Source organism: Podarcis erhardii (assembly GCF_964252035.2).
Source record: "Podarcis erhardii genome assembly, chromosome: 4".
Taxonomy (NCBI): Eukaryota; Metazoa; Chordata; class Lepidosauria; order Squamata; family Lacertidae; genus Podarcis; species Podarcis erhardii.
Genome location: NC_138508.1, coordinates 103390560 through 103408157, shown reverse-complemented (window position 1 = coordinate 103408157; position 17598 = coordinate 103390560). Strand labels below are relative to the sequence as shown.

Below are 17598 nucleotides of genomic sequence, written 5' to 3'. Positions count from 1 at the left end.
TGTATAAAACAATTTTAAGCAAACTCTTCCTCCATCTCCCCTAACAGAAATATATCAACATAAAACTAAGGCTTTTGTCCTTGTGTATTTATATACACACACACACATGCATGAATCCATGAAGGACACTTGTTAGAAGTTTCTTCTAATGGAGTTGTAGTGTTGAGAGTGAAAAGTTAAAGGTAAAATGTTACCGTTTGTCACAATTACGTCTTCTATTGGCAGGCATTCTGAACTTTTCTGTTTGATAACTAGACACAGAAATTTGAGTTCTTAAAGCTTTGCAGCCAATTTAAAGGCTCATTTATTTCACTGACAGCAAGATGTATATGCTGCCTTGGCTGCAAGATGTCTGGGGCCAAATACTGCCACTTTGTTGCTCGCTTGTCTCTCAGGAAGTAAATAGTAGCAATTTTTCAACAAAGGAATACTAGAGCAAGGCGTTTAGCAAATAAATGAGCACAATATGACCTATGGTGTCCTGAAAATTACTAAAATTCATGAATAATAAAATGATCTATAGATTGTTAGCAGAAAGCTATAGCAAAGGCTAATTTCTAGCCAGTGAAGCTTCACAGGATAATTTGTAACTTTTAAAATTTTAATGACTTCATCATTTTTTAACCTTTTTAAAAAACCAGTATAATTGTTTGGATGCAACCTTCAAACAAGACGGCCTATGTAGAAAAGGTCTGTATGGATGCTTCAATCATGTTATGAAATATTAACTGTTTCTGTCAGAAGGGGGTCTTCAGTTTTATTTTTCCTTTCTTTCCACATATGAGGAAGAAACGCAGCCTCAGACCTGGTCCATGCATGCAGCAGAATGAAATGGGAATGGAATTCTAGAATGTGAGGGTAACATCAGAATGCAGGCAGGGGCTTTTTTTAACATTCTCATTTCTTAAAGGTAACATTTCTGCTTGCAGAAATGTTTGTAGAAACTAGCACAGAAAGGAACTCTTCTTTCCCTCTAGCAAGTTTTTGCTTTGTTTTCAAATGTGGAAGCCTTCAAATTTGTATCCCCAAGCTGCAGCTTGATGTGGTACGGTCTACTTCTACTTTCTGATTTACACTGGACACCCTGAAATCCCACTATTTGTTTCAGGGATGCCAACTTGAATAAAATATTGGGGGGCAGATAAGCCCTGCCCCGCATATTGATCACAAAACACTGTGCATGCACACCATTTGAATGACAATGCCCATTAACTTTTTTTGGGGGGGGGTCCTCTCAAATATTTTCAGGGGGGGGTGAAGTGGCCTCAGCCCCTAGGAGTTGACTCCTTTGCTTTGCTTTACATATTAATTTGCAATCAGATGGTGGCAGAGCATTGAGTGGTGCCCCAAAGTCGCGACTAAGAAAGACATGGACCCCCCTCCCCATTCCCACTTTGCATTTCTTAGGGTAGAATGCCTAGATATGTGAACATAGGCTTACTTTTTCATTGTCGTTTATGCCTCTTCTGGCCCAGATAGGAAATCAGGTGGTTATCACATGCCAAGCTCAAAGAAAGATGGCACAATTTGCTGTCACAAAGTGATTGACCAATTATGCCACATTGGTGCTGATACAGTCCCTATGGTCTAGTCTATGGACTAATTTGCTTGAAAGAGGGGCACATTATCTGCTGGCAAGGGCTTGGGCCTATTCTCACTGAATGTGCAGATGTGGAAGGGAAACAGGAGCAGATACATGTACGGTACATCATCCTGCTTTCCTTCACACTTCCTATCCATCATCCGATCAGATGGGCATCTCTCATGGGTGCTTAGTTGAGATTCCAGCTTTGGGGTACCTTCCAATTTTGCAATTCTATGATTCTCTGTGTGATTTTGAAAGTGAGAACAGAGCTCCCCCCCCCGCCCCCACTTCTCAGGTTGTTGCTTAGTCACATCTGCACAGGTGAGAACTCAAGCAAAGTGTTCGATGAAAAGAGATCTGGAGCAGGGCTTTTAAAAAATGAATGCATATTTATATATCACATTTATGGGACTGAAAATAGACCCACTGCTCCCTGACCTGGGGTCACCTCATGTGGAGAGAAATTAACCCTGATTGGATCTCAGCAATCAGTGGCTGGACACTGCTGTCATTACTAAGTATTTATTTTGTTCCAGCTCAAACAGCACACACGCAGTAACACCATTAGATCTCTCTAGCCTGTTTTGAGCCGATGCTGAATTAAAAAATAAAAAATAAAATTGTGTGCCCTGGTAATACAAATTCAGCATCACGAAGAACTGGCATCCAAGTCCCATAGAAATTATACAATTCAGGTACCTTTGGATAATTTCTTCTATTTCCTATAATACTGATTTTTGCATACGTACAGTATACCACCCTTTATCAAAATATCCCAGTGTGATGTACAATATTAAGAGCATAATTTACAGAGCATAATAATAAAAACATAAAATAGAGCATAATAATAAACATCACAATAATAAAATAATCATAATAAGAGTCCTCACCCACACATTTAACAGGCCATAATTTGTTGTTACAAAATTGTTTTTGCCTGTTTGGTTTTGAAATACGTTCCTGTTTTCTTTGTTGTACGCTGGTTTGGTGTGGAAAACTGACATGCAAATAAGATGAATGAATGCATCTTACTAGTAATGGGAAAAGGCAAAAACGTTTCCTAGGTCCTCTCTGCTAATCAGTGGGAATCCTATTAATCCACTTCTTCTGACTTTGAAGATCCCAGCAGCCACTGATTGCCCATATGCTTCAAACATATCCTCATAGCCATAAGGGCTAGAAACTTTTATAAAAATAATGTTTTAAAAATAGATTCTCTGGTCATTAAATTCTGACTTAGGCTGTGTACACAATGCTGGCTAAAATTGAGCTACGTCATTCTTTTTCTTAATTTGGATCAAAGCTAGTTTGGGGAACAACATTTCAAAACACAATATTTCTTAAGAAACCGCAGAATAGATACAGGATAGATACAGACTGTGTATCTCTCCAAATCAGTGGTGGGAGCACACTGAGCGTGTATATAACCGGTGTGACACATTCAGGACTTTTTCTTTACTATACATTCTTCTTTGGTGATCACTTGCAGTCGAGTAAGATTGTCTTCCATAAACAGGGTTTTAACGACGAGTTCGTAAGTGACTGTGGAGGCCAATGCTGGGCAGCCAATTTTCAGAAAAACAATTCTTTACTATTTAGCAGCTTAGATAAAGGCATTCTGCCTCCTTCACCTCACACATGGAGAAAACATCATCAAATATTAAAAAGAAATAACAATAGCAGCAGCAGCAGCAGCAATAATAATAATAATAATTATTATTATTATTTATACTCCACCCATCTGGCTAGGTTGCCCCAGCAACTCTGGGCAGCTTCCACAACATAAAACATAATAAAACATCAAACATTAATGGTAGCAATCTGATCCAATATTAAAGTCACAATAAAATAAACAACTTGTATCAAACGAAGCCACATTCAACAATACATCAGAATCTACTAGTAAGCAGTAAAATTAAACATCAGCAAATAATAATTAAACAGTTCACACTTATCAACCACAATAAAGAATTGCCAATCTATAATCAATAAAAATAACAGCAAATCGCAATGCATATAATACCACAAAACATACAAAACCATGTAAAAAAAGAAAAGCAAACAATAGTAAAATGTCAGGCTGCCAGAAAAGCCCCTCCGTCTGTTGGCCAATGCTGTAAACAGAAGCAGGCACAGTGCTTGCAGTAATTAGGTAATGGTAAAGGACCCCTGGACGGTTAAGTCCAGTCAAAGGCGACTATGAGGTTGCCTTGATCATCAGGCTGAGGTAGCCGGCATTTGTCCACAGACAGCTTTCCATGTCATTTGGCCAGCATGACTAAACCGCTTCTGGCGCAATGGGACACCATGACGGAAACCAGAGTGCACAGAAACACTGTTTATCTTCCCTCCGCAGTGCTACCTATTTATTTACTTGCACAGGCGTGCTTTGAACTGCTAGGTTGGCAGGAGCTGGGACAGAGCAACGGGAGCTGGCTAACCTTCTGATCATCAAGCCCAAGAGGCTCAGTGGTTTAGACCACAGCACCACCTGCAGTAATGAACTTTATTGATCAGTAATCAAGGAGTCCTCACACTGCACATCCATCAGATAAGCACGTCAGTTACAGAAGCTAAAGTTCCGTTCTCCCTCCCCCTTATTTATACCTCCCTCCTTGCATTTTTCTGCTGTGACTCAGCTTTTCTTAATTTTGTTCTAGCCTTTTCTCGACCCTTCGTTCCTCCGCTGAGAGTGGGAGAGGGGAAGGAGCTGAATCAGGACTGTATTGCAGAGCAGGAGACACAGTCCCTGCTCCTTCTTGGTCAGTATCTGTGGAAGCCTCAAGCCTCTCTCCTTCCCCCTCCCTCTCTGGTGATGATTCCTTCCTGTCCCCCAGCCTGAACCTGGTTCAAAGTCCCCCTTCAGGTGCCTCCTGGACTCCTGCCTGCTGCCACCCTTCTTCATCCAGCCAGTCCCTGACATTAAAACAGCAAAAGAAAATATTCAGGAAACTCTCAAGAAGTCAATACTTGACTTCTCAAGCCTCATGCATGTTTTGATGTTCTTTGGGACAATAATTGGATAAAGTACATAGCTTTTCCATACTAAGCTTGGCAGTGGCCTATGCATAGGAGCCTATGCTAATGGAAGAAAACGGGGGCTATTTTGAGGCGTCTATTCTTCTTTACACTTCCTGTGAGTCTGATCTCTGTGAAATATGTCATGTCAATGACAGTTCTGAAACATCAGATAATGTGACAGTGAATATGAGCGCTCTCTCATGCTTTGAGACCATCTAGTTTGATAAAAGTCTAGCAATCTAGCTAGCATACGATCAGATTTTGCTACCACAGATGTAGGCAGTGAAACATTCCAACTATGCTGAAGGCAATTTTTTTTTTAGTGTATGGTTAGATTCTTCCCTTCTAATTAAGGACTTGAAGTTAGCTTTAAAAACTCCTAAAATTTATGGGTTGTACACATGCATATTTCTGCTTGCACGATGAGACTTTCCTTTGTTCTCCTCCCTTCTACAGTCCCCACACCCTCAAAATCACCCTCCAGAAGGTTGAGGGGCTCACTGGAGCAGAATTTGGGAGCATGGAAGGGGCTGCAAGGGGAAAGAGAGGAAGGGGGAAGGAGAAAAACTCTCCCATGCTGCCTTGAATGCAACCAATGTATAAATACATAAATCAGTCAGCATGAATGACTGCTTCAATATGCTGTTCACTCTTGCAATATAACATGATGTGGTATGCAATATAACATATAATGAGTACAGTGTTGCACTGGCTTCCATTTTTGCAGTACAAAAAAGTATTGATCTAATGTGTAGAAATCTGTTTGCTTCAAGATGGTTCTGGAAACTTCTCTGTGTGATACAAGCTAGAAGCTAGCACTCTCTAGCTGGTGCAAGCTGCCTTTTTTTCCTTCTTCTAACAAGTAAGTTTCCTTTGTGCTGACAGCAGGTGTTGTTTGGGTTTAAGCTGGTTGAAACTGGTCCTGTATCCCTTTCTCCCAAGGTCATGCTACCAGAATGATCCTGCCTTTCACTTTCTCTTTCCTTCTTGGTTCTGTCTACAGTACTTATTTCCAGTGTGTTGTATGTTTAAGTGTTAAGGGTTTAGTCTTATTGTTAAGTTTAAGTGGATTTTTAAGGACTATGCCAATCCTGAAGAGTTTTGCAAACTGTCATGCTTATTTGCCTTCAGCAAATAATACTGGATGAAGTTGGTTGCCTTTGAGTTGCCTCTTGAGTTGTTTTTTGGAACCCTGCATCATGTTTACTTTGATAACTATTTGTTGTGACTTGCTCTGGGTTGTAATGGAGCAAAACCACAATAGGTGTAACATATTACTGTACTGGCCTGAATATAAGCCTCACTTTTCCCCCAAATCCCGACCATGAAAAGTTAAAGTGGTGACTATTTGTAACCTTACGGTATGCAGCCAGGAGCGTGGGGTGAGCGCGGTGAAGCGGCTCCTGCCCCTCGTGTAATCCCCCATCCTCTTCCCCAAGGCCAGGAAGGGAGAGGGCGAGGAAGGGGAAATGCGGCAACGTGGCTCCCCACCCCCACTATGCAGCCAGGAGCAGCGAGGAATGGAGTGCCTTATATTTGAGTATTTTTTCTTTTCCCCGCCTCCAATTTTAAAGGTGCGACTTATATTCGGGTGCGGCTTATATTCAGACCAATACGATATCTGCTTGATTTTGTTTAGATTGATTTTGTTTAGACTAAACCATAAACATTAAGAAGAGATATGTGCAGAGAGGCCTATAGGTACTCTATGTTTAAGTCTAAGTTTGTGTGTGTGTGTGTGTGCGTGTGTGTGTCTGTGTGTCTGTGTTTAATAGGATACAGTAATACCTCCACGAATGTCCACCTCATCTAGCATCCATTCTGGCGAACTTCTGCAGCAAACCCGGAAGTACCAGAATGGGTTACTTCCGGGTTTGTCACTTGTGCATGCGCAAAAGCGCTAAACCACGCTTCGTGCATGCGCAAAAGCGCAAACTGCTCTGCATGCCTGCACAGACGTGACTCTTTGCCCTGTGTCCTTTTTGGCTAGCGGCCAGGGCTCCAGCATGGATCTTGGCCTCAAAACAAGGTACGACTGTATATGCAAGGAGTTCTATAGATACCGTTTCTTTATATTTTGGATTCAGTATAAGCAAATTAGACAAAATCAAGCAAATAAAAGTAGATGATTACAGACCCAGCAAGTGCAGTGTGGCTTGGAACTTCCCTCTAATCGTACAAAGCAGCTAGTGCCGACATTGCTGTAAAACTCTAGGCCTGGAAGGTTTCCAAAATGGAATGTCCAGCTCCCTGCCGTGAGAATCAACCTTCAGTAACCAAATAACCAGAAACTATTTGCTCCTGCCATCAAGATCATAGTGTGCCAAAAGTAGTTTGCAGGGCTGGGGAAATTAAACAATGCCTTAAGAGAAGTAAATTAAACTCCAGATACTTAAGTGAGCAAGTGAGCAAACAAACAAAACCCCAAATTCCTGGCAGTCTGATTACAGAGGGGAAATTCCTCCAAATGTAGACGTGTCCTGCCTTCTGAGCCTTCCCCAGGGGAATGTATTCATAACCTTTCTCTTGGTCACCTTGTTCAGTTTTTTGGGGATCAGGTGTTGTTATTGTATGCATGGTTAATAATGCATGCCTTAATAATGGAAAATACTATGGTACCTCTCATTTCCATGTAAGGCTTCTCTGGAAGGACCTGCTCCACCTTTGTTTACTTAAAAGAGTAGTGCTTGCTAGGAGCAAAGACTTTTTCAGCTCTAGAACAAACTCTCTGAGGAGATATAATCCAGGCCAGCAAGCCAGGGCTGAAATTATCTGGGAATGCTCGGGAATGCTCAGGCTGTAAATAACTCATCTTTACTGTTCCAGCTCTTAAATTCTGTTTTAAATAGATTAATTTCAGAATTACATTTAGAATGAAGGATCAGCTTTAGCTGTCAAGTCTGCTGAAGTTGTTAAAGAGAGTAAGAAGTTGTGCTGCACCATTCACAACCACATGAGCTATTATTATCAGCAACAGGGCTCACTCCAGCTTTTAATAGAGAAGGTGAAGACACACTTGCTTGACTATCTTGCCCCCACTCCATGACAGCCATTTAGTAGTGGACCCTATGAATTTTGAAATGTGACTGCAGGCCCCCAAAAGGTGGCCAATAGCTACCATAAAGTCATTAGGCCAACCTATGTTGGTGAAGAGAAACTGTTAAATGGACATGTCAAATTTTATGCTGGATCTATAACTAGATAAACAGGGGGGAAATAAGCAGAGGAATATATGGGGGGGGGCAATGTGCAGTAGTCACTAGTATTGGAGCCTGGCACCTAAAACCTGGGCTGTTGATTGCTGTCTTATCTACCTGAATGCCCTGTGCTTTTCAATTAAGCCTCACTTTTAAGAAAAACAGTAAGCTTATTAATGTCTTTCTTGTAACTAGGGCTTGAGCTCAGTACCTGTCAGCTGCCTGATTACTTCAAGCCCACCTGGGATTGCCTGCTCTCCAGAGTTTCAGATCAGGAACTCTGGAGTGTAGCTGATCTAAGTTGGGTTGGAAGTCACCAGCAATTGACTGAACAGTGGTGACTTCAAGTCCTGTGGGAACATTCCTTTGTGGCATGGCTTGTCTCCCAGTTAATGTTGCAATGCAAAAAAATGGATCATCTGATGTCATGGTGATATCAGTTGATGTGTACACAACTCCACCTGTCAAAGTGGGCTACTGGGGGTGGCGGAGCTTAGGATCTGGCCTGCCAGGCTGAAAAGTTTCTCCACCCTTGCTCAATAGTCCAGCCATAGTGTACTGCACTAAGCTGCAGCTTCCAAACCAGGCTTAAGGGCAGTCCCACACACAGCACACAACAGTAGTCCAGTCTTGAGGTTACCAGCACATAGGTCACTGTAGGCAAGCTATCCCTGCCCAGGAACAGGTATACATGTTTGCAAAGGGGCTGTGGAGCTATACTGTTAGTCCCTGCCTCATCACCACTCAATTCATTTAGGCTTCCCACAGTATTAAGCATTATCTTGCAGTGATACTGAAACCCCATGATACCAGGCCAGAAGTTCGCAATCTCCCTTGGCGTACACAAAAGGACCCCTTGACCTAAATTCGGCCATGTTTGTATTCTGCTTCTTCAACCCTGCACAAATATTAAGACCCCTTTTGCTTGACACACCTAGCTCCCTGCAACATGACACATTTAACCAGCCGCAGTAGACATTAGAGGAGCTTACACAGCTGAGCTTTGTGGTTAGCTAGCTTCCCAGAATTGCAGAGGGTACAAAGATGGTAAGGGGAAGAGGGACACAAATGAATGAGTTGCCTCTAAATCACAATACTTGTCTGATCTAGATTGACACCCACCTCTAGCCAGAGAGTTGACCACAGAAGTTCTTGTTCTTGTAGCTTTGTCTGCTTGTATTAGACAATTGTTAGAGAAGGCAAATGCTTGCTTGATAGAAAGAAACACAAGAAGAACATGTCCACACAAGGACAAAGACCCCTTTCTACCAATGGGACACAGCAGGGATCACAGGGGAGGCGGGAGGGTACATGTAGAGAAAGTGCATAACGTGTGTTCCGTATATAACGTGTGTGCTTCGCTGGTTCAGCTTTGGAAAGAAATCCTTGAACCCAAATTTCAGTGCTGAAATAAAACTTGTGAACTTCCACTCAATTGTTTGTCCTTATTGGCTGGGATCGGACCAGTTGGGGCCCTAAATCATGCAGCGAGATTTACAACTACATGGGAAGTTGCCTGATGTGTGTAATGATGAGGCACTGGCTAAATGGATGGTCCCACACCCCCTTTGCACCCACACTGCCCTTTAAAGTGAGCAGCATCTGAATAGAGCTAGTGTATTTGGGAGAGCACACCAGAATGCACTAATGTGAAGGCACTAGTTTCTCCTCTCAGTAATATGTGCAGGTCTCCATCTTTACCTCCTGTCCCATGTCCAGTCTGGCTCCTAATAAAATCTTGCTGTGTAATCCTGTTAATCGTATTAATTTTGATGCAAATTGCTCCCAGGTATGTGGGTGTAGGATTACAATTGTTGCAATCAGTTATAGATAGGTAGCCGTGTTGGTCTGCCATAGTCAAAACAAAATAAAAAAAATTCCTTCCAGTAGCACCTTAAAGACCAACTAAGTTAGTTCTAGGTATGAGCTTTCGTGTGCATGCACACTTCTTCAGATACACACGTGTATACACATGTGTATCTGAAGAAGTGTGCATGCACACGAAAGCTCATACCTAGAACTAACTTAGTTGGTCTTTAAGGTGCTACTGGAAGGAATTGTTGCAATCAGTTAGTCACAACCAAGTAATAAAAATACATTTTAGTGTATTTTTTATCTCTGTTGGAAGCCGCCCAGAGTGGCTGGGGAAACCCAGCCAGATGGGCGGGGTACAAATAATAAATTATTATTATTATTATTATTATAAGGGTGATGATGAAGACAAAGATCCCTGGTAGGAGGCCAAGGATTTTACAGGTACACAAGACTTCTCCCATTTTTACAATTAAATCATTGCACAATAATCAAAGATGCAAGCATGGGGCGGGGGAGAGAGGGAGAGAGAGAGATGGCTCTTGGACAAGAGAAACAAGAGCAACTGGTTGGAGAAAAGTAACACAAAGTAGGTCAATTAATAAATTAAGATGCAATGAAATTAAATGCTTTTTTAAGCCTTAAGAGACAGTGCCTTTCTTTCTATTTGCCTTCCATAAGAAAACTAAAGAAAGGTTGTAGCTAACTAATCAAGAAGCTTTTCCTAAAAATGGTCATTGAAAGCAAACTGGGAAATAATTTGAAAATTTGAATCTGTTCTGGTGTAGTAGATAAAACTCTAAAAGATATGAAATAAATTAACAAGCTTCCCTTAGCAAACCACTGACAATTATTTTTGAAAAGCCATGGTAAAATTGACAAAGCTAAGTTTCAGAGCAAAGGCTCTTTCTCATTTTCAAAATGGCAATATTCACTCCCAGCACTAACTTTTATTTCTAGAAACCTCCCCAGTGAACCTCGGGAACCAAACAAGAAGAGATGCTGAAAGTGTAATTGCCAGGGGAAACAGCGGGTGTGCATTTCACCCTTGCTGTGCAATGCCTAGAAGAACTTGCCTGTATTTTGACACTGCAACATTCTGTGTATCCATGGTGGAATTGTTGCCATATTCCTAGTTGGAGGCTCCCACATAAAATTGCTGGTGCAAAACAATGCATCTGGGAGGCAAAGCAAAGAGCAGTTGCAAAAGGAAACCACTGAGTGGAGTTGACATGAGCAAACTTGCTCTTCCGCTGTGTGGGTTGCAAAAAGCAGCTGCTGCTAGCAAAGAAACAGCAAGCATATTCAACACACTTTTAAAGTGCATGGCTCTCCTGAAATAATATTGGGAAGTGCAGTTGGCCCCTCACATGCATCTAAAATTCCCAGCATCCTTAACAAACTAGTTCCCAGGATTCGGGGGGCAGGGCAGGGGAGCAGTGGGTTTGACCAGTGTCTGTTTCCAATGCTTTGGCCTTCCCATGTAAGCTTGACTCATCTTAAAAGAGCACTCTTTAAAGAGCCAGTTTCATCCTTACTGTTGCTTCCGTCAATCTTTAAAGCTGTTGTTCATCAAATATGCCAACTTGCTGACAAATATGGGCTCCTACTTATTACTGATTTTGCTTCAGAAACTCTGTGCTGCACATCAGGGGTTGGGTGAGTGGAAGCTTGTTGGATCTACTTTGCAGTGAAAACAACAACAGCCTAACAGCTGCCAGCAGGAGCCAAGTGCAAAAATGCACACACAGCCCAGCTGCAGTATCAGTTAAAGGGATTATAATACAATGGGATTATAATAATTCAAGTAGAGAGGATTTTAATTTCAAATTAACTTTGTTTGATGCATTTGCAAAGTTGCTTGATTAAAGGAATGCTGAATAATGGTGGGAGGCACCAGCTAAGAAACCCACAAGGGAACCCCCAGGGGAAGAAGGCTCAGAGTCAAGGGACTGGTGGAGGTAGGACAATGAGTGGTCAGAGGGAGAAGGAGCAAAGCGGGGGGGGGGGGGAGGAGGTGTCAGAAGAGGTGACAGGGTTTAGTGAACAGGAAGAGGCTGCGGCAGAGCATAGTTCAGACTCTGAGGCATAGGCAGAGGTTGGAGGGGAGGGGAGACAGGAGGGGTGCTGAAGAGTTCAGGGAGTCTCCCCCTCCTGCTGCAACCAGCTCCCCTCCCTCCTGGTCTCTGAGAACCTATCAAAAATGAAATGAGCAAAGCAGAGGGTGGTTGTGCACAAACGCAGCCTGAGACCCTGGATAGGAGGAATCCTAGTGGGCACTGGGAAGGCAGGTACCTTAAGTCCTCACAACTGCAAGACCTCCTAGAAAGAATTGCTGAGAGCTGTGTTTCCTTGACTAAAAAGTTAACTTCACTGGTCTTGGATGACATAGTTTTGTTGCAGACAGACACCTGACTCCAGCCCTGACAGGCAGATACTCTCAGACCATAGAAATACAATTGGTAGATAGGGCTCTGTGTGATGTCATTTCCTATCCATTCCTAGAGTGGAAGGAGCACATACTAGTTCCTGTTCCTGTTCCTCTTCCTTTGACCAGCATTGGATGTAGACATGTCTCCGCTTGCTCCAGCTTTGGGCACATGCTTGAAGCCAGTTATACTGCAAATGTAAGTATTTTGCCTGCATAGTTTTTACTGCTGCCTTTGCTGTGAATCAGTGACATTCAACTGCATGTATGGAAGGCTTACTATATATACACTGCTGCTGTATGTGCATGGGGTGTTCCATGCAATTAGAAATCTTACTCAAATATAGACTTCTATTATGAGTTTTCTAGTACCCCCCCCCAAGTACTTATTCATGCAGCTCATATTTAAATGATGGAACTTGCTTCCACAGGAGGTGGGGTAACCACAAACCTAGATGGTTTTAAAAGAGGATTTGACAAATTCATGGAGGAGCAGAGGGCTATCAATTATCATAGCTATTAGCTACGGAGGTTGTGCTTTGCCTCCTCCGTGGGAGGCTGCAAGGCTTCTGAATACCAGTTGCTGAAAACCACAGGAGGGGAGAGATGCTCTTGTCCTCAGGTCTTGCTTATAGGGGCATCTGGCTCGCCACTGTGAGGACCTGAGCCAATGGCTTCAAGTTACAAGAAAAGAGATTCTGACTACGTAAATACCAGGAACGACTTTATGACAGCAAGAGCTGTTTGACAGTGGAATGGACTCCCTCAGGAGCTTTTGCTATCCTTCCTTGGAGGCTTTTAAGCATAGATTGGATGGCCATCTGTCCTGGAGGCTTGAGTTTAGATTCCAGCACTGCAGAGGGCTGGACTAGATGAGCCTCAAGCTACCTCCCAACTCCATGGTCCTATGATCCCATGACTAGATATGCCAATGTCCTGATCCAGGACGCTCTTCTTATGCCCTTATTTCTATTTCCCCATTGTTAAATGTATTCTGCTTTGTCATTGTTATTCTAAAACAAAAGATGGACTTACGCTGCAGCTTGTCTACCGCTTAACAAATATATGAAAACGGGTCAATTTTCACTGAGAGTAGAACAAAACAGAGTATGTGTGAGTACTTTCCTCTCGGCAAGAAATACTTGCCATTGTTGTAATCTGCTAATGGCTTCCTTACCTTAGTGTAAATTCTCAGGGTCAGCCCTGTAATGAAAAATAATATAAGAACATAGGAAGAGCTTTGCTGGATCAGGCCAGTGGCCCATTTAATCCAGCGTCCTGTTCTGGCAGTGGCTGGGCTGATGCCCAAGGCAGGTCTGCAAGCCAGACCTTAGTGCTACCTCACGCTCTCCTTCTGCGGTTTCCAGCAACTGGGATTCAGAATCATACAGCCTCCAATGGTAGAGGCAGAACGTAAGTATCATGGTTAGCACTGGCAGAGGAAGAGGAGTGTGGGCGGTGTGCCATGCCCCCCGGACGTGTGCCAGCTCCGCCCCCACCTGCTCTCCGCCCCCCCCCCCCGGTGCCAGAGCATGAAGCTCTGCCACTGATGGTTAGTAGCCACTGATAGCCTTTAAATCTAATAGGGAATGATTAGTGCAGCAGCCCCAGGATACTGAGTGGTTTGGATATTGAGTGGTTCTAGGCATTGTCAACATGCCCTTGCATTCAGCAAGCGGATCTTCATCCTGCCTAGGATATAAAAGACAAATAGGTTAACGCTGCTCTTTCTGAATTCTGATAACTGTCAGATAGTTTGAAGAATATGTTTTTGTCTATATCCTGACAAATAAATCAATATTGCCTTTTAGTTTGAATGATTGTAGTACTTGGAGATATGAAGACTAGCTTCTTCCTTGCACAAAGACTGTTGGTAGTCCAAGTTAATTGTTCCCTAAATATCGTAATAATAATAATAATAATAATAATAATAATAATAATAATAATAATAATAATACAGACAGTCTCTCTCAAACCCTTCCATAACATTTTATTTTCAGGATTATATGACATTAAACTTTTAAAACCATGGTTCAGCAAACAATTACTTGTATAAATACATTTGGGGAGGAAACTAAGGACAATTAATAAGTTTTTTAGTTCCATCTAGTGGGAAAGATGTGTATGTTGTTTTGTAATGAAATTGGCAACAATCATGACAGAAATGCTGAAAAAAGAAATGGCAAATGTTTTGTTAAATATAAAACTTCTACAAATGGGGAGATATAATAATAATCAAGAGGGAGTGCTTATGCTAGTGTTTTTTGTTTACTCAGTTACGTTGGAGAGAAAAATGGGTTTGAATTTTCAAGCTCTGAGAAGTGTATACGTTAATGCAGGTTATAGCTTAGATCAGAAGAAACCAAACATGGCTGGGATTTTCCTCAGATACCCAAGTAATTGAGAAGTGAAGGGAACAAAACTTAGCCAAAAACCACCATTGTAGGCTCTGGTTTGGCAGAGTAGGTTAGAACTTAGGCCCCATTGAAATCAATGGGGAAAGATAGTCACAGCTTTCAACAATTCTATAAATGAATGGAATTTATCTTAAATAAAGGGACTACAAAGGTCCTCTATTCCAACCCCCTGCATTGTAGGAATATTTTTGCCCAGCGTGTTTATTTATTTCTCTGTTTTTGCACTAATTATACCTACCTTTATATTTCACCAATTGCAGTCTTTATATCTTGACCTGTCACATCATGATGATACCTCTCCTTTCCTTAACCCTGAGAATAAACAAATAAATAGTAATTGAAAACTTGGATATACAGTACACCAATTCTATCATTCCTCTTTTGATTCTTCTTCCTTTATACCCAAGAGCATAATTACAATCTACAATAATGAATTTATAAAAGCAGATCATTATGTGTAATGCCAAAGTCCTTCAGTAATTTATTTTTACCGTTGTAACACTGAGCTGCATTATTGTCGACAGAAAATCATGTAAATTCTCTGAAGCCTCTTAAACAGGCCCTCAAGGTAGAGAGTTATAGCATTTTTCTGCTACAGGCTAGTTATACTTTCACTGCCACAGTGTAATGTTAGAACATAGGGCATGAAGAGCCAACTCTTCAAAACTGAAGCAGAAAAATAGGTGGAGAATTATTTTCATATAAAAGGTGCATTACTGAGTAGCTCGGATGAGCTGGAAGTCTGCACATGAGTCAGACCTACCACTAGTACTATTATTATTTAGTGATATTAATGTATTAATGACCTTCTATACATTAAGGCAAGGGACGTGGGTGGCACTGTGGGTTAAACCACAGAGCCTAGGACTTGCTGATCAGAAGATCGGTGGTTTGAATCCCCGCGATGGAGTGAGCTCCTGTTGCTCGGTCCCTGCTCCTGCCAACCTAGCAGTTCGAAAGCACATCAAAGTGCAAGTAGATAAATAGGTACCACTCCAGCAGGAAGGTAAACAGCGTTTCCGTGTGCAGCTCTGGTTCTCCTGAAGCAGCTTAGTCATACTGGCCACAGGACGCCGGCTCCCTCGGCCAATAAAGCGAGATGAGCACGCAACCCCAGAGTCGGTCACAACTGGACCTAACGGTCCAGTTTACCTTTACCTTTATACATTAAGGCAATGTGCAATGAAAACAGCAAAAGAAAAATTAAAAAATACAAAAAAGGTATTGATACATTTAAAACAGAACTAAAACCATACGAATAGACACATGTGACAAAGATCCATATATCCAGTTTGGAAAGCCTGAGACAAAAAATGCCTTTAATTTAAGGTCCAATAAATTTCATTATGGTTGGTTTGTGGTTCTGAACTTCCCTTCTTCCTTTCTTGTGTCACATATGAATGCAGGACAGAATGTGGACAACACAAAACAAATGAGGACAGCTACTAGAGAGAGGACCTTCTCAGTGTTGGCACCCACAGAAAGGTCTGCCTAGTACTGATATGATAACCTTTTTAGGTGCCAGGTCAATACTTTTTTTTTTTTACTCCTTTTTATATTAGCTGTACTGATATCATTATCTGTTGCTGGTTTTAATTATGGCATGTGTTAGATTTTAGTATCATGTTGCATTTTATGTTTATAATTTTCAATTTTTCCCCCAAGGCGCCTTTTGTCATTAGGTGGTATATAATTATTGGGGATAATAAATAAATGCATAAATTTAATTGTTGTATTTTGGCCAGAATGCTATTCCACGGAACAGGGGCAGCCTCACTGAAAGCCCTGCTCTGAGTTATTGTGGAGTGGACTTTTGCAATCTTTGGAACTTGCAGGCTTTTGAAGACTTTGGAAGTGCTGTGCATATAATGGATCTACAGCATATGTGATAAGGTGGTTTCTCTAATGGCTCTGTGTACAACGAGTTGCCAATATAACAGAGCAAGCAAATGTTGACTCAGGTTGACTACTCTTCTTATGCATGGGACTTGGACATCAGCACCAACTTCAGATGTTAAATACTGCTAAAAATAACAAAGACATACCCCTGCTAATACCTAAATAGTCATTGACACTATTTGCCACATCTAAGGCAATCATATGTCTCTATACTAGCACTGGTTAGCTCTGCTAGGATCAAAGATGTCATTCTGACCAACAAGTTCTACTGATAATGAATCAATGTACTATTAGCATTCCCTGGGAAGCAAACACCACTTGTTTCCTCAAGGGACACCTTAGATATCTGACTGTTTTCATTGGTTCAGAAAACTGTTGTGACCACCCAATCAATCCATGACAGGATACCTGCTTTGTTGTACCTGCTGATGACTCAGTATCAGTGCCAGTAGTCATTGAATGTCCCTTTTGTCTAGCTTTGTACTTGATTTAATAATATTTTTTATCTAGGAAGCTCTGCTCTCTAATTGGTGTCTCTCAAATGACAGGTCCTGTAAATGGTTTCCCTGTTTAGTTTTAGTTTTTTTATCCCATACTCTCCACAGTTCAACCTTTGGAATTCCTCTAGGAGAATGGTATATGCTTCTCTCACGCAAGCCTGCTCAACTTCATGAAAGTCCATGGAAACAAACCTTGTAAGCCTTAACTATATCTTATCCCTTTGTCTCCTCTCTGTGTTTCTTTTCTTCAAGTTAGCCAGGATCTCTCAAGGGAACATGTTTTATGCTCTTCCTTTAAGGGAGCTTCCCCCCTCCCATGTTTAAACCGTATTATGAGAGTTCTAAGCGATCCTATCTTGTGAATCACTAACCACTGAAATATATGTATGGCCCTAGGGTGACCTACAAAAGCTTTCCTACATTCATCCATCCCATCATCATCTGAGCCTCTTTCCTGAAGCTTTTTTTCCCTTCTGAGTCTTACTATCAACCATATTCAGGTCGGCGAGCTAAGGCAGACTAAAGAATTTGTGCCTAGTCTTCACCCGGTCCATGGAACCCCACATTCTTCAAATCAAAATGAAATCTGGAGAGTCACCTGCTTTCCTTCTCCTTTCCACAGAACAGGCAACTGAGAGTATTTCATTTCACCTTTTGTTCTCTACCTTTACTGTTTCCCAAATTGTGCTGTCTTTCTACTATCATGTGATCCAAGGGTAGGCAACCTAAGGCCCGGGGG

General features: G+C 41.8%; 1 long non-coding RNA gene across 3 annotated transcripts in view; it reads left to right on the top strand.

Annotated features, from left to right (window-relative positions):
• The first annotated feature begins 10018 nt into the window (after positions 1-10018).
• Positions 10019-17598, top strand: part of LOC309339861 — a 39300-nt gene continuing 31720 nt past the window's right edge. The window contains exons 1-2 of one of the 3 annotated variants that reach the window (XR_014155579.1): positions 10019-10059; positions 12121-12242. This is a non-coding gene — a long non-coding RNA (uncharacterized lncRNA). Of the gene's footprint in view, positions 10060-12118; positions 12243-17598 lie in introns of those variants that run through there. The other 2 variants (XR_014155580.1, XR_014155581.1) reach the window with 2 other exon arrangements.